Source organism: Ochotona princeps, chromosome 11 (genome assembly GCF_030435755.1).
Source record: "Ochotona princeps isolate mOchPri1 chromosome 11, mOchPri1.hap1, whole genome shotgun sequence".
Taxonomy (NCBI): Eukaryota; Metazoa; Chordata; class Mammalia; order Lagomorpha; family Ochotonidae; genus Ochotona; species Ochotona princeps.
This window is the reverse complement of record NC_080842.1, coordinates 10,297,548-10,321,446: the sequence shown is the minus strand read 5'-3', so window position 1 is coordinate 10,321,446 and position 23,899 is coordinate 10,297,548. Positions and strand designations below refer to the sequence as shown.

The 23,899-nt window shown below is 37.7% G+C and overlaps 1 pseudogene; it reads right to left on the bottom strand.

Moving 5' to 3' along the window:
• Window positions 1-12,955: 12,955 nt before the first annotated feature.
• LOC101534979 (thymosin beta-15A-like) lies at window positions 12,956-13,288 on the bottom strand (annotated as a pseudogene).
• Between the last annotated feature and the right edge of the window lie 10,611 nt (window positions 13,289-23,899).

Here is a 23,899-nt window from a genome sequence, read left to right as displayed (position 1 = left end):
CAATGTTTATATGTGACAGTTCACCTGCTCACAAAGTGCAACGAATAATATCCTTGGAGGGTACCACTGCTTCACAAGTCTTCACTGTGATCACTGACCCTTCAAAGTCTTCTTGTTTATCTGTTTATTCTTATTATGGATATAAAATATTCATACAATCAAGTTCATGGATGTTAGATGCATGATTTTGACACATGCATGCATGAAGCAGACACCTATGAAATGATGGCATGGAGCAAGATACGGAATATGCTAGAAAAAGCTTTTCTTTAACCCTTTTTTAGTTAATCCAGCTCATATTTTCCCTCTTCCTTTATGCTTGCTCTTGGTTTATTGCGTGGTTTTCCTATTGGTCATTGAGTAATAATATTTGTATATTATATGTTGATGTGTGTTTCTATTCAGTTGTCCGGTATAACACTTTTAGAGTTATCCATACTGTGTGTAATCTAAAGTTATGCTCCATCTCAATATTTCATTGATATTTCGTTCTTTGGTTATATAGAAATTTGTCAATCTGTTACTTTACATTTGGATATTTATTCTGTTTTTAGATTGGTACTATAATGAGTAGAGCTGTCATAACTTTTCATAAACAAATGTTAACATCTAAAACATTTTTTTCTCATTTTGCTTGTATTTACCTAACAGATTGCTGGGTCATTTGGTACTATTTATATAAAAGAAAGTACAAAAATATTTCAAAGGTGATTGCGTGATTTTTACATTCCCATCAGCAGAAAGTCAATGATTTTTTTTTTTGCATTTATGCTAAATATACTCATTCTAACACAAAAAGTTGCAACTTATTTTAGTTTGTATTTTTCATTAATAATGATGCTGCTGCAGTAAGCAGAAGACATCTTCTACCTGCTGATTCATTTTCCAAACGGATACAATATGTAGAACTGGCTTAGCCTGAACCCAGGAGCTTGTTTAGTGAGGTCTTCAATATGAGTGGCAGAGCTCAGATTACTTGAATCTTCTTACCAGCATTTGCCTTAACACTAAGGTGAAGCTAAAAGTAGAGACAGGACTTAAGCCCGGCCATTCTAATGTTGAATTATCCTAAAAGTTGTGTCAAATACCTACACCAATATTTCATTTTTAAAACGGTTACATGTCTATTTGCTGTTGATGTACCGGAGATATTTTGATGGCAATGTTTTGTCAGATACCTGTATAGTCAACACTTTCTTCCTTTTTTAGGGTATGATCATTAATTTTCTCAATACTACATTCTTGATAAGCAGAACCTGAACAATTTTAAATCCAATGAATCATTTTTTTTCTTTAGTGGCTAGTATTTTGCATTTACTTAGCAAATACTTGCTGAACTAAAAGTCACAAAGATGTTCCTCTTGTTTTGCCAGAGGTTTGTGATTTTTACCTCTGTGTATGTCTGTAAAAAATGAAACACTGATTTTACTTTATCAGTGAGATAAATATTCAGTCTTTTTTGTATGAACATAATTTTTCTAGAAGTCTGAACATGCCATACCAGCCCTAGTGAAATGACATGGTACTTCATTGGCAATCAACCTCTAGGAGAGGTAGGTCTGTCTGGACCCGCTACCATCTTCCTCTGATTAGCTTGTCTCACTTAATCCAATGTCACCCTGTTTTGAATACTATAGTTTGAGATTAAGTACTGAAATAATGGACTGAAAATTTTCCTACTTGGTTTTTCCTTTTCAGGACTATACTGGTTTATTTAGAATTTTGATTCAAACTGAACTAAGGATAAAGCTAATTTTGAGGATAATGAATGTTTTACCTATATTGAGTCTTCTAAACTATGAAAAAATACAAATTTTGCTTATGAGTAAATAAAGCTTCCTCTGATTAGTTTGTCTTGATAAATAAAACTATTGTAGTGAGCTTATAAAGATTGTGCAATGAAATCTCAAATATTTTTATCATATGCATTTCAAAAATTTTAATTATCTTTCATTTTGGTTAGAACTGAATTGCTAAACTGCAGTTTTGTATGGCATCACTAAACAGAAATGTATTATTTAATTTTATTTAGTGTTGCTATTATATCTGATTTACCTGTTGAATTTTCTTATTAATGCAGGAGATGTTTCTATAATTAAATCCCATGAAATACTAATCACTACTGCTAGTAAATATCATTAAATGTAGAGGGAGAGACACACTCCAAAGCTGGGGTAATTCAAAGCCTTAGTGTCATCCACAGACAGATCATGAGGCAGAAATTCAACAAAGATACATCAAAGTTTAACCACACAATAGCATGAATAGACCTAATGTCCATGTATTGAACATTTTGTCCAACAGCTATAGAATATATTTTTTTCACCAACACAGAGTATATTTTATTTTCTAGGATAGACCATCCATCAAAGTCTCTTTGCATTAAAAGAAAACTGAAATCACACCATGTGTCACTTTAGACCGTGGAAGAATACAATTATAACTCAAGAATAAAAAACGAAAAGTTTACAAATAATGAAAATCGAACAGCATGCACCTGAATGACAAATGACTCATGGAAAAATTAAAAATAGAATTTTAAAAATCTTGAAAGAAATGGAAATGAAAATCTGATCTACCGAATTCAGTGGGATTCATTAAGTACAGTAATAAGAGGCAAGTTTAGAGCAATAAATGTATATATTAACAATTCTAGTAATATGTTTAGCAATAGATCTCAAACACAGAAAGGCAGCAAAAATCCAAGCCTCAAAATAACGCAAGGCAACAAATAGTAAAGATCAAGCAGAAATAAATGAAATCAAAGCTTAAAAAATACAAAAATTGGGCCTGGCTTTGTGGCCTAGTGGCTAAAGTCCTCGCCCTGAATGCTCCAGGATCCCATACGGGTACCAGTTCTAATCCTGGCGGCTCTGCTTCCCATCCAGCTCCCTGCTTGTGACCTGGGAAAACAGTCGAGGACAACCCAAAGCCTTGGATTTCTACACCCTCGTGGGAGAGCTGGAAAAAGCTCCTGGCTCCTGGCTTAGAATCAACACAGTTCCGGCCATTATAGTCGCTTTGAGAATTACCAGATGGAAGATCTTCCTTTCTGTCTCTCTTACTCTCTGTTGATCTGACTTTAAAAAAAAAAAAAAAAAAAAAACAAATAAATCTTTAAAAAAAATACAAAAGATTAGCAAAGAAAAAAAAAACTGTTTTTGAAAATGTAAACCAAATAGACAAAACTATACCCAAAGAAAGCCTCAAGTAAAATACAGATGACATGAATGACATGAGACCACGGAAAGACAAGATAGTAAGAAATTGCCATGAGTAGCTATATGCTAGGAATTCAAACTTTAAAACTTCCAGATGCATACAACCTAGCAAGATTAATTCAAGAACATATAGAAAAATAAATAACAAAGTGACACCAATAATGGACTCCTATCAAAAAAAATTCTTGATCGGATAGATTTAAACTGAATTTTATAAAACATTTGAAGAGGAATGAACTCCAGTACTTTTTAAACTTAGTCCAAGGAATGAAAAACGATGGAAACCTGACTGATGCTTATTATGAGGCTAGCATTACTCTGGTACCAAAAGCAAGCAAAAACAACATACACATGAAAAATAGCATGAGTGCTGATAATTTCAATAAAACATCAGCAAACAAAATGCAGTACTACATCAAGAGTACTGTACGTCATAATCGGCTAGATTTTACCTTAGGAATGCCAGAATGATTCGATCTTTGCAAATCAATTAACATAAATCACATCAACAAAAATGAATAATAAAAAAATTATGTGATAAAAGAATATTATTATCTCACTAGACTTAGAGAAAGTTTTTGAGAGGACTGAACATCCCTTATCAAAATCTGTCAAAAATGTAGTAATTAGGTGTAGAAGAATTGTATTTCAACATTATAAAGGCAAGTAACAAACACACAGCAAATATCATGTTGGAAAGGCAACAAGACAAGAATATCCAGTCTCACCGCTCTTTTTCAGCATGATTTTGGAAGAGTTATCAACAACAATTAGGAGGGAGAAAGAAATAAACGACATCAAAACCGGAAGGAAGTCAAAATGTTTTCCGATGACATAATTTCATGCACAGAAAACTCTATACACTCCACCAAAAAGCTCTTACAAGTGATACATCACTTCAATAAACTCAAAGGATAAAAAAAAATCAACACACTAAAAACACTAATGTTTTTATAGACCAGTAGTGATATTCTTGAAACAGAACTCACTACTGAAATCTCACTCACTACAGCATACAAAAATCAGAAATACGTAGCAAAAATTTCATTCAAGAAGTTAAAGATCCCTACAGTGAAATCACAAAATACTGGTGGAAGGAATTGTGAAAGTGTAAGAAATTCTAAAAGGCGATTCCTTGTGCAGGGACTGGAAGAGGCAGCGTTGTTGTAATGTCCATACTACATAAGGCAATCAAGGCCATCAGTATCAAAATAACGACGAGAGTTTTTGAAGAACTAGAAAAATCCCAATATTGATTTGGAGCCAAAAATTTAATAAAGCCAAAATAGCCCAAGCAATTGTGAATTTTTTTCTTAAAATTCAAGTTAGAAATAAGACAATGCCTTATTTTGAAGCATATTACAGAGCTGTAGCAATTAAAACACCATGTTTTGGGTATACATCAGTGGAAGAACATGGAGTCAAAAAATTTATATATAATATATATATATATCAGCAATTGACAAAGGTATGAAGGACTTACATTGGAAAATGGACAGTCTTTTCAATAAATGGTGCCACAAAATTGGAGCTATGTATGTGGAAAGTTCGAGTTAGATCACAAATTCTCAGCTTACATGAAAATGAGTACAAGACTGATGAAAATCCAAATGCAATACCGGAAACTGTGAAGTCTCCAGAACCAAACATAGAATAACACTTCAAGGTAGTGGTTTCAGTGATGACTTCTTGCATAAGATCTAAAAAGCAACAAAAGTCAAATTAACCAAATGGGATTATATCAGACTCAGAAACTTCCACTATTGACAAAAATAAAAACACATACCAAAATGGGAGAAAATACTGACCATCCACTAATTTGAGAAAGGGTTAATATCCAAAGTATATCAGAAACTAAAAAAAAAAAAAAAATCAGCAAAAACAATAATGAACACTCATTATAGTTATGAACTAAGGAAATGACCTAAACAGGCAGTTATTAAAGAAAAATGCAAATGATCGTAAGAAATATATTCAATACCAGAAGCCATCATGGGCATGCAAACCAAATCACAATGAGATATATTTCACCCCTGTCAGAATGGCTATTGTCCAAAAAATAATAATAATAATAAAAGTTGGCAAAGACGCTTAGACTGGGAACCCACACAATGTTAATGGCAATGTAAACTGGCATGGTTACTGTAGAAAGCAGTGTGGGAATTTCTTTAAATATTAGAAATGGAATTGCCCTGTGAGCCAGGAAATCTAATATTAGATTCATGTCCAAAAGACATAAAGTTGTGGTTTTTTTTTAAGATTTATTTGTTTTTATTGGAAAGTCAGATATACAGAGAGGAGGAGAGACAAAGAGGAAGATATTCCATCCAATGATTCACTCCCCAAGTGACTGTAATGACTGGAGCTGTGCCGAACCGAAGCCAGGAGCCATAAGCTTCTTCCGGGTCTCCCACATAGATGCAGGGTCCCACGACTTTGGGCCATAATCTACTGTTTTCCCAGGTCATGAGCAGGGAGCAGAATGGGAAGCGGGGCCACTGGGACATGAACCGGCACCTGTGTGGGAATCCAGTGCCACTAGGTAGCAGGTAGTACCACGCCCATATACCTGTTTTTTAATGAGATCTGTTCCACCAGGTAGCCAAAATGGGGAATCTACCAGGGATCCATCATCAGAATAACAGATAAAGAAATTGATCTATTACACTATGTTTATATTATTATATTGTCAGGATTAATCAAACAGACAAGAAGAAACTTAACGGAGAAATAATTTTATTATTCTACACTACGGCCATCATCCACTCTTTCAGGTTGACGCACTTTATTTGAGAATACTCTTGGTTTTCCCTTATGTACAAAGATGACACTTCAATCTTGCCATGCTGCTGGACATCTAACTAGGATTTGTTTTTATTTTTGTTTTGTTTATTCCTGACAACGTAGAGATCTGTAGGAATTTTATTTGGCTATTGACACCTCTGTATTTTCTCCACATGCATGACAAGTAGGGCTAGTGAGTACTTCCTGTTAAAATATAGAGGCCTGTGTTCAACTCAATCCAGCCAGATCTTAGTCCATCAATCCCCAGTGATGAGGTTCATTATCGTATTCTGTATCCTTTGACAGCTTTATGACTCTGATACCTAAAATAGTGAGTCAATGCATTGAAAACCAACATGTTTTACAGAGTGAATCTTTTCTGTGATACAGAATTGAATGGGTTATAAATGCTAAGATCTATATCGTTATCTGATCATTTGAGTTTGCTGAACATCAGTTTCTGCATTTAGGGAAAAATTAATCATTATTTATTTAACCAATATTAATTGAGCTTCTTCACTGAACCAGACTTTGTATGCGCACTAAAAGGCAGATAAGACTAGCTTTCCTGTAGATATCTTTTAAAATGTTTAATATGATAGAAATGCTAGCCAACTTGATTTGATTATTACTTATTGAATGCATATATATATAAATATATTACATATACATGTAAGACTGTGCCCCACAAATATGTACAACTTAAATAATGTAAGTAAAATTAGAGAGAGGTAACAGGGGTTGGCATGGTGGCATGGCAGGTAAAGCCTGCACATGCAATCCTGGCATTCTATCTGAGAGCTGGTTTAAAACCAGCTGCTCCACTTCTGATCCTGCTCCCTGCTTGTGTACCTGGGAGGATGGCAGAAGATGGCCCACGTGCCAGAACCAGAAGTAGATCCAGCCTTTCGGCTTTAGACACAAAGGTTACCTTCACCACTACTGAAGAAGTCTGCCCAGCAGTGCAGCTGGAGCAGAGCTGGGCCATGGAGAAAGCACCCAGGTTTCTGGTACATTTAGAGTGAGTCACGTTGGAAGTGATTGGAAGAAGACTGGAAGGAAACAGCTTCCGTTTATACACGGCTATCCTGCTGATCAGTGAGAACAAGAGAGGAAGCAAACGACAGCTCAATGGAATTTGTAGCCTTAAGAAAGGTACGTTTGGTAAAGCTTGTGAGTGTGGCTGTGGTTCAATAATTATACAGGAAGAAATCTTTGGAAATGATTTGGCCTCGGGCTAAGTTAAAGGGCGTAGCTTTATAACAAGTTGTCAGAACAAGTCTCTGAAAGAAAGCCTTGTCTTTTATCCCTTCTAAAAAGATAACTCTTTAGTAGGTGTATTTTTTTCACTGTATGTACATGAATATGTGTGTGTACATCTGTGTTTATGGAGGAACTAGATCTTCTGATTAGTGACAAAGGAGAGAGCATCAGCTAATGGTTTCATTGTGGGATTCATCGGAAGGGCGCTTGTCTGCTCCAGGAAGCTCCTCCCTCCAACAGGCCTTTAGATTCCCAATGCCTCTTCCGGTTTTGGCAATGCACCAGGCAGGATCAGCGATGACCAAGCATGGACTACCATTTTCTCCCTCCAAGTGGATTATAAATTCCATTATTGGACTGCTGATCCTTTAAGGAAAATGGCTCCAAAACATTCACATTTTTAAGCACGATAGCACCTGCTAAGTGGAAGGGCACAAGGTAGCATCTGCTTATTTTTCCATCTCTAGGGGTGTGTGTATGACTAAAAGCTTACAGAAATTTCATGCAGCCTAAAACAGGCTTTTGTGAACTACCATTATGAAAAATAAAGTCACAAAAATCATAATTCTGAAAGTTGAATATCTGAAAGATTAAAATCCCTAATGTCTGGAATTCTAGGATAAGACACTGGGGATGAAATAATGGGAAAAATTATCTTAAAGTTTTTAAAATCTGTTTTCATTTTAAATGATTTATTTGTTTTTTTTTTTTTTTTTTTTTGGAAAGGCAGATTTTATAAAGAGACAGAGAGACACGGAAAGGCCTCTGTCCACTGTTTTACTTGCCAAGTGGCCCCAATGGCTGGAGTCGAGCCAATTTGAAGCCAGGATCCAGGAGCTTCTTCTGGGGTTTCCCTTATGGGTGCAGGGTGTCAGTACTTTTAGCCATCCTCCACTGCTTTCCCATGCCATAAACAGTAATCTTGATGGGAAGTGGAGCATCCAGGACATCAACTAGTGCCCATATGGAACCCCAACACTTGCAAGGTGAAGGATTAGCCAGTTGAGCCAGCTTATTGGGCCATAATTATTTTCATTTTTAACTGAGGACTGAAAAACATGTAAGCACGTGATGTAGCTCTTCACAGGGCACTTTGAACAACAAAATATGCAATGACACACAGGTTTGTGAGCAGAAACACATATACATGCCCACAACAATGACATGGGCAAACCAATTGTGAGCTGAAAATAAAGAACTAGAACCCAGAGAGCTGTGAGTACTGGTATTCCAAGGCTGTGAGCTTGGATTTCCGATGTGCTGGCTAACAAGAAAACTGACTCAGTTCTCAGAAAGTGATCATTTCACTTCCTGCATTTGTTCTCTCCAGCCATGCCCCGGACATTTGGATAATGCCACACATGAAGGATACTTTCCATTAAGACCCACAAATAGACACACAGAAAGTCATGCCTTCCTGGTTCCCAGGATGCAAACATGAGCTTATTCCTTTGTAAGAATTCTGCTTTCTATATTTTGCTATAACATTTTAGTTAGTTAGTTTTCTAATGGGAATTATCTTTCAGGACTTTAGCTTTCAGAATGTCCACACTGAGAATTGCAATCTTCCAAGATTGTGATTTTTGTCTTTAGAGGTTTGGATGCTTGGAAATTTTAAGATTTGAGACTATGGCATTTGAAAATATACCTTTTGACATCACGATAGGTTCTGAGCTTCTGTGAGGTTTCCAAGCTCATCCTTATAATGAAAACGCCACGTGTATTAACTCGGCTAATCCAGCTGGCCGAATGGTCGAATCTGCAAGTTACCACTTATTAGGTGAAGAAATCAAAGTATGACAGTGTTGAGCTACTTCCTTGTGTCCATAAAGGACTCAAGGGGAAGAAGAGCTATTTAAGTTCAAGTTCGCAGATTCTAACATATTCGGGATTTTGATGAACCATACTGAGTTTCTGAAGTGCCAAACCTCCAAGAATTCAAACACAAAGGCTGCTCTCCTCATTTTGATCTCAATTTTTGAAATGTCACGTCAAAGAAAGTTATTTACTTCAAAATATTTTGTCATGTTATTTTGCTATAACCCACAGATTTAATTTTTGTCCAATTCATTTCTTACTTTATAATGTATTTTTATTATAATAAATAAAACATTTTTCTGTTTCTTAAAATCTCTGTGCCCTTCCTCCCACTCCCGCCCCATGACAGGTGCATTTTGTTGTTATTTTGATTTGTTTGTGGAAGTTTAGTCAAATACATAGATGAGGTCAGTAAATTACAGTTTGCAGTTAATTTTTATATGACTCCTAAAAGTAAAAATTGTTTTCACATTTTTTTATAAAGATTTTATTATTATTATTGGAAAGCCGGATATACAGAGAGGAAGAGAGACAGAGAGGAAGATCTTCCGTCCGATGATTCACTCCCCAAGTGAGCCGCAACAGGCCGGTATGCACCGATCCGAAGCCAGGAGCCCAGAGCTTCCTCAGGGTCTCCCACGCGGGTGCAGTGTCCCAAAGCCTTGGGCAGTCCTCGACTGCTTTCCCAGGCCACAGGCAGGGAGCTGGATGGGAAGTGGAGCTTCCGGGATTAGAACCGGCGCCCATATGGGATCCCGGGGCTTTCAAGGCGAGGACTTTTAGCCGCTAGGCCACGCCGCTGGGCCCTGTTTTCACATTTTTAAAAAGATTTACTTATTTTTAATCGAAAGGAAAACTTCATAGAGAGAAGAGACAGAAACAAAGATCTTCCATTCACTATCTCACTCCTAAAATGGCCACAACAGCCCTAGGTGGACTGATCTGAAGCCAGGATCCAGGAGCTTCTTCCAGGTCTCCCAGGTGGGTGCATGGTTCCTAAGCAATGGACCATCCAAACAGGGAGCTGGATGGGAATTGGAGAAGCCAGGACATAAATGAGCACCCCTAGGGATGCTGGCTGTACAAAGAGGAGGATTCAATTTTCACACTTTTAAAAAGGCTACGAGAACAAAACTAAGGACAAAGGTTTGACAGAAAGCGCAAGTACACCACAATTTCAAGAGTGCTGAAAATAGGTGCTTACCCTTAGCCTAAAATGTGACCTGATCCTTAGAAAAGACTTCGTCCTTGAATGAATGAAGGCTGGCACGCACCTATGTTAAGTGTGTCTGCTGGGTTGATTCCCTGCAGTAAGACTCAACCCACTGAGAAAAACCTAAACTCCCACTGTGTGCCCGTGGCATCTGGCAAGCATGATGGTGTTTTCTGTCCTGTTGCTATTTCCATCTCCATAGCACAGATGCAGGTTAGGCATCTCAAAATCAGGAGCCATTCATCGGCTAGTGGAGAATATTCATTGTTATCTGGGCTGCCAGTGTAATTAGCTCATCTAGTAGAAGCCTTTGCACTAAGGCTTGTTTGTTATTTGGAGACTCTGCCTCATCACCACCATTCACATGCATATTAGCATTTCAAAGAGCATGTTGCTATTTTGATTTTTATTTTCTTTAGCATGAAAATCATCAATATCTTTCTCACACTCACCCCTTTCCCTCACCACCGCCCCCCCACCCCACCAAGCCCAGGAAGACAAAGCCCCTTGGTCTGCAAGTCACTAACGGCCAAGTCACAGTGAAGCCAGCCAAGCACAGAACACACTGTTAGAAGAAGGTCACTTAAGCTGTCAACTACTGGACTTCATCCCTAGACCTGTGTCTCAGTGGCCTGAGAAGAGTTTCACTCCGTTAAATGTGAGAGGTCGCAACTCAGGCTAAATCTCTGCTGAGATATTAAATGCTGAACATATGCAGTTACCCCCAAATGATGCTCTCAGCTTGAACAGCTCAAGCTTGTTTTTAAAACTCTTATCCCCAAATCTGTCATGTTCCCTGTGTCTTTTCACTGCTCCCTTCCCCTGACCCACCATTCCCTCCATGAACAGATAACATTAGAAATACCAATTGGGGTTTGGCACAGACTCACTGGTTGTTCATCTTTTCTCACTGATGATTCCTAATCAAACTCTGCCCCTGTCATTCACAGCAGCCTTTTCCTGGCTACACTTTAATTAATTCCATATGGTACAATGATGATAATTTGGCCCCAAAATAAAACTGAGCCTGAGTTAATGCTGTTATCATTAAAATAGATTGAATTTCCAAAGGCAATTAGGAAATTCTGAAAGTGCTGTGGAGGGGGTGGGGGAAAGAGACTTGGGTCCAAAAGTTTCTTTATCATACTATAAAATGTGAGACTTGGAGATCCTCCCTGGGTTCTCCCCTGGCCCCTTGGCTTGACTGCATCTGCTGGGGACTTCAACACCAGCACAGCCTGTGTTTCCAGAATGATTGCGTTGCTACTGAGAACCAACTCTGAAAACCAGAGAGGCCGGAGATGGAGAGTCCCATCGGGACCTCTTTGTGGATCCTTTCTCATCGTCATGGTCACATTTCCCAGTGACGCCCCCTTTCTTGCATGACATGGGTGTCTTCAGTTTTATGGTAAAAGAGTACCCGAGGGATACATTGAATTTAGTACAAGATTTTTGAAATCTACCTCAAATTCTTTCATCATCTGCATCTTTCAGGAACTCTTTAAGCCTGCTTTCCTAATTACAAAGCATTCCCTTGTCTCCAAGTAGAATTTTCTTTACAAAGATTCTCAAAAGTGCTTCCATGTCTAAAATCTATGTATCACATGTTTAATCTGCAATTTGTTGTCACCAGTGGATTTTCCAGCAGAATGGATCAGACATGGGTCAGTATTTGACGCATAAGGATTGATGTTTTGTTTTTCCAGTGATATTTACATACTAATAATTAGTAATGGTGGCATGGTTTTATACCAGAACAATTTTGCTATGAGAGATATCATCCTAGAATTTCTGATTCCTGATTTTGATATATATTATTGAGTTACTATTAGTAATGCTTAATTTCATAATTTTAATGGTGCTTCTATTTTCCATCTCCTATGTCTCTTGATGGCAATAAAGAGTTTCTGAAATTTTAATGTTAAAAATGCATCAACTAAAGCTTTTAAAATTTCTTACGATCCTTATGCATTTAATATTTTTTTAAGGTTTATTTATTTTTATTGGAAAGTCAGATATACAGAAAGGAGGAGAGACAGAGAGGAAGATCTTCCATCTGATGGTTCACTCCCCAAGTGGCCGCAAGGGCTGGAGCTGAGCCAATCCGAAGTCAGGAGCCAGGAGCTTCTTCCGGGTCTCCCACGTGGGTGCAGAGTCCCAAGGCTTTTGGGCCATCCTCGACTGCCTTCCCAAGCCATAGGCAGGGAGCTGGATGGGAAGCGAGGCTTCCGGGATTAGAACCGATGCTCATATGGGATTCTGGCGCGTTCAAGACGAGGACTTTAACCACTATTTTTTTTTTCAAATAATACGGTTTTATTCTTACATTGGAAACAAAAATAAACCATGAGAACCTGTAAATCCATGCAACATCCTGAAAGTTACAAAGCGATGGAAGCATCCATTGTAGAAGGATGCTTATCCTAAAGGGGTACACTGACCACACACACATAGGTCAGCAGTGGCGACACTGATACCATGTGCCGTTAGAAGTTATTTATCGGGCTTGGCGGTGTGGCCTAGTGGCTAAGGTCCTCGCCTTGATCCCATATGGCCGCTGGTTCTAATCCCGGCAGCTCTACTTCCTCTCTGTCTCTTCTCCTCTCAGTATATCTGACTTTGTAATAAAAATAAAATAAATTTTTTAAAAAAATTATTTATCAGTGGGAAGTTTAAAAACCAACTTAAGGAAACAAGGGATACTCCTGAACTCTTTGCAAGGGAACACAGGTGATAGGAAATCAGAATCTGCCTAAAATCTCTAGGAAAACAATAGATTTACAAAAGTGAAGCCCGAAACCAAAACCCTCAGACAATGTTACAATTTGCTTTTGGAAAGACATCTTTATTTTATGATGTTTGAACGGATTCTTTCTCCTGCTGGATAGTTTCCTTTGATGAAAGAGTATTTTTTTCCTTCGGTATTAGTTTTCTTCAATTTTGACTTGTCAAACTTCTCTACTTCTGATAAGTCTGTCTTGTCACTCATCTTGGCTGGACACAAGAAGACCGGAGAATAGACATCTGTAGCTCACGCAGGACCAGGCTCAATTTTTTTACCTGTTGAAATCAGGCATTTATAAACGAGAAAGCGTACATTAATTACATAAAAATATTTCTCGAGTAGCTGAGGAAGCATGTATCGTAACAGCAGCAACGGTTGCAGGGGTGCGGGGTGGCCAAAGTGGCTTTTCTTTTTTTCCTTAATTGAAAAAAAAAAAAAACAGTCATTTGTGACTCCTGACTTAAAGCAAGAACGGAAGCGCCCCGGCCCCAGCCCAGCGGGCAGCAGTGGTCAGGATCAGGCGGCAGTGGGCGCTTCTCTGGCCCCCGCACGGAGCATGTCCCTTGAAACCCAGAACACAGGACGGGCACGGGGAGGACGGGCCAGCATGTCCATGCTGTCTGTTAATTTTTTCTGTACATATTTGTTCTGAAGATGTTTCAAGACAAATAATGAAGAAATGAGCTCACTCTTATAACGTAAATGTAGTCTCAGGACTCATAAATAGGATCACCAAATCAAACATAGAATGTCCGGTAAATTTCAATTTTAGTTAAACAACCTTTAATATTAAGATGGCTCAAGTATTACCTGAGATTCTTTTGCTAAAAATATTCTGTGTTTATCTGGAAATTCTGATTTAAATAAAATGTCTTGGCTTTTCATTTGCTAAACTTAGAGGTTCTATTTAGACATCGTTATCTTTATCCACAGCTAAACTATACTAAGCTATCTTTAGTTTGTTTTCCATGCAGAATTACCGCTTGCTTCCTCAGCATTTCTACTCAGAAGCCTATTAGGTTTCTAAAAACTAACATGTCCATGAAAATGCCTTTGCCAAGTCTTCCATGCAACTTCTTTGCTGTTTCTTCATTGCTGTTCAACGTGTTATTTAAGCCAGCTATTTTTTTTTTTCATCTGTGTTGGCTTCACTCTTTTGTCGAGTCTATTCTTGCAGCTTTCAAAACATGCCTAAGATGCTCCTATTTCTTGTCATAGCCATCGCAACAGGCAGTGCTGCCCCTCTGATCCTGATCACCTTGTTACCTAGATTGTCACTATGCATGACTACAGGGAATGTGAATGGTCTGTAATGCTTTCTATTTCACCACCATCTGTGGACAGCACCCTCTTCTGTGTCTTTACAAGGAAGCCAAGTTCTAAATTGATGTGACTAAAGTCCCTCTTCAGGTTTCCTCTGGAACCCTTGATAAAAAGCTGTGTGTTCCTTCTGATACATTTCAACATTTTCTGGAATATTCACAGTCTGGTTGCTGGGAATGGCAAATCCAGGTTGCCAAGTTCTATCCATTTATTTTTCCATGCAAATGTCACTTCCTAGGAGATGACTTTCTTGGCACCACAGATTGATCTAATGTTTCCATTCACAGCACATCTTACTCTCTTAAACTGGTATGTTGCTTGATTTGTGCATCTTTTTAGTTGCAAACCCTTTCACCCTGGAATATAAAATTCCTACTGTTGAGATGTTTTCTTCCTTGTTTGTGTCAGTAGCTGTAATTTAGAATTTTGCCTAGTACCCTAATGACTTGTAATAATAAATGCAGAATGGCTAAATGAATGAAGAACACTTGATGACTGATGTACATTATTTCTGCAGTCCTTGGTGCTGTGGTTATAGCTTTGCACAATCATCCTGTAGTCTGATACACAGGTCTCATTGGGACCTGTGCAGAGCCAGAAAATCATACAGGTGTTTCAGCCCATGGACTTTACTACCAAGTGATTGTTGAACCTCTATTGTCTCTACACCAAGTTCCCCCAAATGCCTCTGCCTGTGCAATGCAGCTAGTTACTCTGTCCATTAACTGCGATGAGAAGTTGGACTAAGTGGAGTAGATGTGCCATTAACTGTTATTACCTGGTCTATCTCCCTACAAGTCTCAGTACCCATATACATTGCCTTCTTATCCTTACCACTCAGATACTGCACCCCTATCTGAACTTGCATCTCACACTTGCTTATTACAGTCTGTCTTGTCTTCTAGACTTGTGGCAAATGTGCTACTGATTTTACATTTTATAATATTTTATAATATTTTTACTATAATACCTACAAACGTTAAAACATACTTTTGTCTTCACAAAGGAAAAAAATGTTTTTGATCTGACTTTTTTGTCAGTTTTCACATTATGCCTTTACTTTGTCTCTGCAATAAAAGTCATTGGTGACACTATTTCTGATCTATAATTCCTCCCTTCTCTCTCCTTATTGTCTCCTCTTTTTCATTGAAGTATAATGTACATTATCGTATCATTTACCCCTACCCTCCCTTAGACCCACTTTAATCATGCTTTTAAAATACCTATGCTATTGAATACACTAATTAAGGTACCCAATAGCAATGTGGTGCTAAATCTGATATTCAATGACCAATTCTCATCCTCGTTCATTTGAGCCCAAGAGTATTTAGCACAATCTTCTTCCTTCTGTAATGCTTCACTACACCTCACTTATAGCCATACTCTTAACATTTCCATGACATTACTAGCTGCTTCTTTAAGTGTTTTTGGTGGACACCTCTTTTCCAGAACTTGCTAGCACTGGAGCACTCCAGGGATGCCCTTGGGTCCATATTGCTTCATTTCTACTTGTCTCCTTCATCATCTGACCCACTCTGATTGTTTTACATCTTGAGCATTGTCTTCGCTTATAACTCTGTATATCCAGCTGCCCAAGTCTATTCTCCAGTGTGATGTCTCAAAAATTCGGTATGTCTAGAAGAACACCTGGGTCTTCATGACAGAATGTATTCTTTTGATAGCATCAGTATGTTCACTGATGATTCTATACTACTGGGTGTTCAAATGAGTGCAAGTCAAGAACTTGACATCTTGGACAATCTCATCTCTCTCATACTTCACGTTCAATAGTTCTATGGCTGAATAGTCTTAGTTGTATGAGGAATATTACTGTATTTCATCACCTCTCCTACACCAGCCTGCTTCACAATACAGGGACTTCTCTCCTGTATTATTCTCATCTCCAACTTGGTTCCAGGGCCCTGTTGTTGTTTGTTGGCAGCCCATTCTCAATAGAGCAAGGGGACTGGAATTTTTTAATGTTTAGGTATTGCCTTTCTTCAAAGCACTACAGTGGCTCATTCATTCACTTAGAGTAAAAGCCAAAAGACAAAGACAAGCTCACAAATATCCTGTTTCCTGACCCCTCTTAACTTTGGCTTTCATTGTCTGCTGGTCTCTCAGATTTTGAGCCCAGGTTGTTACCCTCGCCCTGAGCACACACCCTGAGTAACATCCGTTGCTATTTACTAAGGAGTTAGCAAGTGCATGAGATCATACAATGACCCTGAAGGAGGTTACAGTTTGTGGAGGAAGATAAAAAACATATAAAAGCAAATAGATCTTGCCATGTAAAAGTTATAAATGTTGCACACATAGAAAGGGAATCAGAGACCGAGATAAGTGCCTTGTTGGGAAGGTGAGATAAGAGAAAAAAGTGTGAACGACTGGAGGGAGTGTACAATGCAGAGAGTGGGCTGGGGGAGATTCGGGGGAAAATAGTGTAACCAGAGGGGAAGGCCAGGTCAGAGGGCTTCAGGCAGAGTGACATGCACATGGGGAAAACGCACATGCACCAACGTGGACCGAGCCAGTGTGTACCTCCCGATGTCATGGCGATGATGAACCGAAATAGCACACACAAAAGCCTGAGGACTGCTGCAGACATGCAGCAAACTCCCTAAAACCATGAGCTATTATTGATTCTGTAAAATAGTTTTATAAAATAGGGACTGTTGCGATTTATACCTTACAACTGAGAGAAAGTGAAATCTAGCCAAACAATTTGATAAGAGACTCACAGTAAGTGGCAGAGTTAGGATCCAAATTCAATCTCATTCAACAACACATTTAAAGTCCAATCTCTGTTTGGGGTCTATGATGCTTGTGCAAATGGAATATTATTGACCCATTATATCTCTAACTGTGAGTATACAAGAAACTATTGATTTTCATCTATTTATCTTGTATAGCCTATCATTCGAGTTTTGTCCTTCCAATACTTCTTTAAAATGTTGTTTCAGGTTTTATTGTACTAGGAAATACCAAAAGACACTTACAATGATTACATAGTATCCTTAATTAATGTAAGTGGTTTTTTTGGTGTCTATGGGACTGTTTTTGTGCTCATCATTATTATTATGACCGTGGACTTAAATGTGTGTTTTCTCTATTGTTGAGGAGATTAGTTATTATCTGCAGAGCTGTTATCTTTAGTTGAGAATTTTTGAATTTACTGAGTACAAGCGCTTTTTATTTCATTTTAAAATGACTTTCCTTGATATGGTTTTGTAGGTATAGGAATTCCCCTATCCGTTCCTCCTTCTCCCTCCCACATTCCTCCTCCTCATATTATTGCATCAGCATAGTCCTCCAGCAACAGCTACAAGTTCAGTACTCTGCTACCCACGTGCACCGTGGCACTATAGGTATACTCAGGCAGAAAATCTAGCATCATATTGTCAAGGTGCATGTCTAAACTGTTTCTCTAGGAGTCGCCTTTATTTGTGAGTGGAAATACATACTGCAGGGAATATTGACTTCCTGGTATGCTCGCCTCCATTACACAGTTACGGGGTACAGATGTATAGCAATTTGTCCTCCAATGAGCTTGTGTTAGAAGACTGGTTTCCATTGTCGCAATATTAAGAGGTGATGGGATCTTTAACTGGTGAGGCCAAATGAGAGAATGTTATGGGCTTATACAATTAATCTGAGTTTACAATTTTTCATACCTACACTCGTTTTTGAGGCATCTACCATGATATGACACAGTTGAGAGGTCTCCTGGCAGGGCTAAAACTGTTTGGACTTGCAGCCTCCTAAATTGTGATCCAGATATATTTGTCAAGAACCCAGCTTGGTTATTTCATTACAGCCAGGGGATATAGAATAATTCATGTGGTGGAAGTGGACAGGAGAGGAGTAAAGATGGGTTCCTGAGAGAAGCTTTAGAATGGCATATTTTCTGTCTGTACTCTTACCTGTGCTCCATATGAAGATTGCCCTCAATGCATTATGGCGATTTCTCAACTGGTCCATAAGTTACGTGAGTCATCTGAGTAAATCTGTATTTTTTCTCTTCAGAACAGCAAAAGCCAGAGAAGGGCTATTCCTTCAGCCTCCTTTCAGAATAAAGACGGGTTAACAGTAGAATGCAGCCAAACTGTAAGGAAGGAGGCAAGCACAAAACGAAACTTTGGTTTCTAAAACACTAGTATTTTTGGAGTTGTTTGTTAGCATTACAAAAGCCAAAGATAGGCTAATTCTGCTCCAAACCCAAATACTATTTCTATATCATCCAGGGTAACCAAAGTTTCAGAGAGTTCACCTGACATATAGCCATACCAATCAAGAAAGTAAAAAATATATAATAAAAATATACTCATACATGTTATGACCTTATGAAAAGGGAATGTAAAATATGTATTCATATAAAATTCATATTGTTCTGTATTATTTACTTTTCTGTTACCTAGATTGATTTCCTTTAAGCATGAAAAAGAACTTGCTAGCAATACCAATTAATAGAATAAGTAGGATTCACTAAGTAATGTATGTGAAGCAAAGCATTCTTTAATGTATATATTTGCCTTCCATAAAATTGCTAACTTTTTATAAGATTTTTTGGTTATATACATTGATGGATTATATTTTTGTGTTTTTGAATAAATATGAGGATTCATAGGAGAACATACATGAAGTGCCATTATTGAAACAGGTTTCCAGTATTTAATTTAAAAAACAATCTGTGTATTGTCATGCCATAAATATTTTTATTTTTCTTGTTTTTTCCCGATAACTCTTACATAGCAGTAAAGATCAATAAATGCAAGTATGTAGTGCGCAATCCATTTTGACCTGCAGTTCTGCTTTTGTAAAGACTATTTATGTGAAAGGAAGACTTAAAAAGGAAGCAAGAAAGGATGTGAGAGAAAGAGGGTTAGCTTTGGTTTTATTAAGGCCACTTCACACTCCTTCCTGGTATCAAACTGGTGTGATCCCATCAAGCCCACTGTCTTGTCAACATAATTTCTTGAGCATGAAAAATTTCAAATTTGATCTCCTGGCCACAGTAGGTTTTTACAAATTTATTTATTGGAAAAGTGTATTTACAGAGATAGAAAGATCTTCTGTCTGCTGGTTCACTCCTTAAGTAGCCAGAGCTGAACTAGGAGCCAAGAGCTTCTGCCAGGTCTCGCAGCTGGGAGCAGGGTCCCAAGGTTTTGGGCCATTCTCTGTTGCTTTCCCAGTCCATAAGCAGGAAGCTGGATGGGAAGTGGAACAGCTGGGACATGAACCAGAGCCCATATGGGATCCTAGTGCTTACAAGGCAAGGATTGAGCCACTAGAACATTGCACCAGGCCAAACAGAGTAGGTTTTTAAATGAGTAGAGATTATTTTATAACTTTCCAAGACTATGAATTTACATTTTATTGGCAGATTTGCTTTGGAAGCCCTGTGGTTTGTCAATTAAGTCCTTTACATTTCAATTCACCATCAATGATTTTTTGTCTAAAAGGTCACAATTCAAAAACATATTACATATTATGATAAGAAACTTGTCATATCTCAGGGAAATAATTTTTAAAGCAAATAGGTAATTTAAATGCTTGAAATCAAAGTTGGAATTCAAAGAAGCTAGAAAATTTCAGTGGAGAAACTGAGACAGTTCTACTAATTAAATTTAATTATCTTTTTCAAGTGATGACTTTTGAGAACTTGTGAAATATAAATTCCCTTAACAACAGCAGCAACAACAAAGTGCTATTTTGTTATTGAGCAAGATTGTATCTCAACTTCAACAAATAACACAAATCAAAAGCAATCCTTGCATCTTAATCTAGATTATGCAGGACTACTTTAAGGCTCATCCAATAGAATTGGTAAAATAAAGAAAAATTCTGCTTTATGGTACTTCTTTGGTTCTTTTGTATTCCCAATTTAGAGGTCATTCTTCTCACCCTGTATCATAAAAATATAATTTAATGGAAATTCAAAATTATAATTTATTTTCAGGGCTGGCAATAATGACTACCATTTATTGATATACACACCTATGTGGTTGTATTCTTTCATTTTCTTTTCTTTTTTTAAAGATTTATTTTTTTTATTACAAAGTCAGATATACAGAGAGGAGGAGAGACAGACAGGAAGATGTTATGTCCGATGATTCACTCCCCAAGTGAGCATAATGGCCGGTGCTGTGCCGATCTGAAGCTGGGTACCAGGAACTTCTTTCCAGGTGTCCCACGTGGGTGCAGGGTCCCAAGGCATTGGCCATCCTCAACTGCTTTCCCAGGCCACAAGCAGAGAGCTGGATGGGAAATGGAGCTGCCGGGATTAGAACCAGCGCCCATATGGGATCCCAGGGTGTTCAAGGCGAGAACTTTAGCCACTAGACCACACCACCGGGCCCGCATTCTTTCATTTTCATAAGACAAAATTGACTGATTCTACATATTTTCAGGAGCTAAAATGTGACCCAAAAATTCAATATGAAAGCAAATGATTACAAATAAACAAATTATGCTTTCTTATGGTGATATCATGCATGAAGTATCCAGGATAGTGAAAAGTTACCATCATTTCCATTCCCATCTCCCATAATCTGTGTTTTCCCTGACTCTCAAATATGCTTATAGATGAACAAGACATCAGCAATCTTGTTTTATGCTTCTTGAATTTTACTAAAGTTTTCATACCAGTCTACAAGAATATTTGATACTTGACTTTGCAAATAAGATTACTCAAGTGCTACAGAGAACTGTTTTGGTGATGTTATTCAATTTTTCAATCTGATTATTCAGTGCAATAGTATAAGAGAATGAACACTTGTAAGAACTGACTAAATCAACTCTGCACTATAAGAAATTAACACATCCTAAAAATGCAATCAAACTTTCCACTTGTTTGTCTACATTTTTGTTGCTTTACCTGAATCAATAGTTCAAATCATCTTGATTTCATGGAGCAGTAGAGAGAATGATGGGAAAATGTGTGACATTCCTGTGGTATGCCCAAGCTACTTTGTGCCTACTGTTTTTCAAATAAGCAAGAAGCATTGGTGCTTCTTGGGTAGATGAAAAGTTTATTGATTTAGTATACTTTTCTCTTCTACCTTAACTTGCTGTAATATTTAGTTTCCATATGTGCTCTCACCCTTCCCAGTATAAAATCATTTTGGCACATTATGCCAGATGCTGTATTTTTGTTCTTTTCTTTCCTAACTTTTCCACATATCGTTTGTTACATTAACATGGCTATTTAGACTTCATCTTGGAAGGGGGGATACCTGGATCATATTAGTATTGATGCTGATATCATTATTATGTTTTGTGATCTGAACACTTGGAAAACATGCCAAAGTTTTACTACATAAAAATTCAAACTAACTGTTTTTTTTTTTAATAAAAATCATAGCAGTGTGTTCCCTGTGTAAGTCTGAGATAGCCTGTTAAAGCTCATAATTAGAATGTACTTAAGTTGTGTGCTTAGGCCACATTAATCTAGAGTGATGGAAGGAAGATCTGCTGTGATAAACAACCGTGGTTGCCAACATCTTAGAGGCAAAAGGAGTGCCAGCAACAATGCAGGAGACCAGTCTACCCCAGTGCTGTTTTCAAACTCAGCTTTTGCAATGTCCATTTTTTTTTTCTGTTTTGTCTGCACTGATCGCTCAACACTGGGACTTTTGCTTTCCAAAGAGAATTATCTTGAGATGTCAAACTGTGAATGCTGAAGCCATAATAGTTCCAGGCAAGCTGGGAAGCTTGGCCAAACATTTCAGATTCTCGTCTTATTTGCCTGTTTGCCAGGCTGTAGTTTCGTCTAAAATTGTAGGGTCAGTTCCCAGGACTGCCAGATTCCTGTGCCAAGAGTTGCCCTTGTTTTGGAAAGTGTGAATTGAAGGTTTACTATATTACTCTGACTGCATCTCAACGTGTTTATTCCAGAGCATAGCACCCTAAAATATGTTCCTTCAATGTGAAGAACATAGTTTCGATTCACAGAATTATATTCCTGGACCCTTTTAGAAGGTTTGATTTTCTAAGGTTTTAAAAATTTTGGTTCTTATCTTATTCTAAGGTTTTGAAAATTTTCAGTTCTTATTTTCTAAAGTTTTGAAATTTTAGTTCCTATCTGCATGTGTGTATGTGTGTGTGCACATGCATAAGAGTTCCATACAGCCATGCATTTGTACATGCCTGTTTCTGCTCTGATCATCTGACCAAGTTCAGGAGAATTTCTTAGGAATATGAAAGGAATCACTTGGTTGCTTTTTAGTAACTATTTCCTGTCTTAGAATACCTCGCATGATTGATAGAGCTCTGATGCTGGGTTGGGGTGGGGGAAAGTGCTAAGAAACATTTACAAACACCATAAGGAGAAAACCCATGAGTGTGCAACAGCCAGAGTGAGGCCATACAGCTGTTTTCAGTACACTGAGAATTTCATTGTTCTTGTGATAGGAGACTGCTTGTTAAATTAAGAATTAGACCAACCCTTTTCATAAATGTATTGGATCATTTATTTAGAGAAAGCAAATGCCCTTATTTGTTAATTTCCTTGAAACCCTTGTTCAAATTTAAAGTAATGTATTCACAGCAATGTATAATAAGATCTCTTAAGATTAAGATTCTAACATCAAATTGCAGTTATAACATTCTATTTGTATATTATGATCAGGCACTGAGGTAGCTAGACATGCCTTTTCTCCACTTTAATTCTTGAAGTGCAAAGGATCTTGGGAAAATGTAGACAACAAAGGAAAAAAATCTGCATATTTATGCATGGAAATAAATAAATTGGGTGATTCAGGAATATAAAAATATGGCATATTTTATTTTTTACCTAACAGTATTGGATTACGCATTTACAGAGGGGCCTGCATTGTAGTTCACCAGGTTAGGTCACTGCCTGGGATACCAACATGTCTTACAAATATCATTTCTAGCCCCAGGTGCCCACTTCCAATGAAGCTCCCTGCTAATGCTGCTGAGAGCAGCAGAAGACAGTCCAAGTGCTTAGGCCCCTTCCACCCAAGTGGAAGACGTGGATGGAGTTCCAGGTCCCTGTCTCTAGCCTGGATCAGTATTGGCCACTGTGACCATTTGAGAAAATCAGGAAATTGAATCTCTCCTGCGCGCTCTCTCTCTCCCTCTCTCTCTGTATATGTGTGTTTCTGTCTGTGAAACTCAACCTTTCAAGTAAATTAGTCTTTAAAAAAATAAATTTAATATGCAGCTGAAGTTTTTTTAATAATAAATATTCTTGAATATGTAGGCCCTGCAATTTTGTAGTAATAATTCCTCAAATGTATTGTTTGATCTCATTGTTTTATTTCTTTTGACTGCATTCTCAACAAAATATTATTTCTTATTGAAAAGAAATTTGCAACCTTTGTTTCACTGAATAAGAGGTTGAAATAAAAAGGATAAATGACTGCATTAGCATTAAACTTGTCTCATATTTTCATTTCAACACCTGTAATTTCTGAGAGACCTGGGATTCCTGACTCTATACGATTATTGAGAAGCACATGGACAGTA